Below are 2,246 nucleotides of genomic sequence, written 5' to 3'. Positions count from 1 at the left end.
CTTCCAACGTGGAAATCCTTTCTGAGCATGCGCGAGACTTAGTTGGCCGAACAAGCCTACACACGAGCGAACAGTCCGCTGAAACCTTGTTTCAGCGGACAGTTTTTCGGAATTTCCGTAAGACCTTGTTCGGCCAACTGTCCGCTGAAACTGTCCGCTGAAGCCCCACACACGAGCGGACTGTCCGCCCAAACACTGTTCAGCGGACAAGGTTGGGCGAACAGTCCGCGCGTGTGTACGCGGCCTTAGTGTAAACTGCTGGCAATTTAGGTGCAATGCAGAAACCAGCACAGTAATTGCAGGGTGCCCCACATCACACCAGTGAGCAGGGCTGGACTGGGACAAAAACTTGGTCGTGGACTTCATCCAGACCAGCCCACTTTAATTTTGCAAACACACACAAAAAGTATATAAACTATATGCAATTGCACAAAAAAATAAGTAAAAACATTCCACTGTAACTATAAACAGCTTTTTTGTTTCAGGGTCCCCAGAAAGCCCCCAACTTACATCAGGGTCCCCAGAGAGCCCCTCCTTACATCAGGGTCACCAGAGAACCCCCCTTACATCAGAGTCCCCAGAGAGCCCCAGCCTTGCATCAGGGTCCCCAGAGAGCCTCCCCCTTACATCAGGGTCCCCAAAGAGCCCCTTCTTACATCAGGGTCACCAGAGAACCCCCCTTACATCAGAGTCCCCAGAGAGCCCCAGCCTTGCATCAGGGTCCCCAGAGAGCCTCCCCTTACATCAGGGTCCCCAAAGAGCCCCTTCCTACATCAGGGTCACCAGAGAGCCCCCCTTCTTACATCAGGATCACCAGAGAAAGGGCGGGCAGTGAGAGATGATGTAATCTCTCTGCTGCCTGTGGCTGCACAGTGAGGATGGAACAGCGGTGATGCAGGGCGGGTGGTGAGAGATGATTTCCTGGCTCTCCCGTGCTGCCTGCCTCATGGCTGCAGAGAAACCTGGTAGTGGGCTGTAGCCCTGTGGTTGGGGACCACTGGGAATCGGGGGGCTATGGGCCCCAGATTCTGGGCTATAGCCCCAAAAGCCACCCCCTAGCAATGCCACTGACTGTCACTGAAACTGGCCCACTAAGCCCTCAGCCCACCGAGAAACTCCCGGTAGTCCCAATAGCCAGTACATGCCTGCCAGTGAGAACCCAGCCTGAACCACTGTGCTGTAAGTACACAAATTGCAAATGGTTTTCGGGTGGGCGATTAGGTTATATTCTGCAGGGAGTACTGCCCACCAAACACTTCAGGGAATTATTTTTCCCATACTATGATACAAAGCATCACAGCCTGTCATGTGTATACCTCCATATACAAAACAATTTATCACGGTTTCTCCTTATATTCAACATTTACTATAATCTGTACCAAGGACTAGCAACACGTTTAAATGCATATCGGGTCTGACATGCATACTACTACTCTCTAAGCCCCTGTACACACGGTCGGAGATTTCCACAACCAAATCCGTCGGATTTTGTCCGAAACTGTTGCATACACACGGTCGGACAAAGTTGGCAAAAAATCTGATCTTTCAGAACGAGATGACGTAATTTCGTTACGATGGGACTACGTTCAGGCTAGTAGCCAATAGCTTTGATGTAGGAATTTGATCTGAGCATGCGTGGCACTTGGTCCGATCAAAATTCTCTACACATGATCGGAGTATGTCCGTTCGAACCAGTTGGTCGGGAAATATTTCCAACAAGTTGGAAAATTGGGTCAGACGGATATTCGGACGGAAACAGTCCGATGCAGACCACACACAGTCGGATTATCCGACGACACGGTCAACAGAGCTTAATCTAAGCGCCAAATCTTTGAGAAGAGATTTTTGTCTGGGAAGGTCAACGTCATATTGATTGGGTGATGGTTAGATAGGAGCATTGGTTAGATAGTCGTATGGGAAAGGAAGGGGAGATCCATCTAGAAAAGGAACAGGTAGTCAGTTCTAGAGTATTTATTATGAGGGGTGGAGAAGAACATGTAATATTTTTCATTGGGATGGAGAGTGCGCCATGTGTCATGCAAGAGCAGCTCTTATAATTGTAACTTGATTTGGTGTTGGGTCCTATAAGTTAGAGATGTGGAGCCTAACAAGGTGTCCAATAGTGGGTATAGGGCGACATGAGCTGATGGAGAAAGTAAAACAGTGTTAGTTAGAATCAGGGTAGGCTTCTTTGGAGAGAAGGGTTTTCAGGGATCGTCTAAAGATGGATAAATCAGGGGACTGTC

Source organism: Lithobates pipiens, unplaced genomic scaffold (assembly GCF_037356315.1).
Source record: "Lithobates pipiens isolate NorthernLeopardFrog02 unplaced genomic scaffold, aLitPip1_a1.2 Scaffold_22, whole genome shotgun sequence".
NCBI lineage: Eukaryota > Metazoa > Chordata > Amphibia > Anura > Ranidae > Lithobates > Lithobates pipiens.
This window is presented reverse-complemented; position numbering follows the sequence as displayed.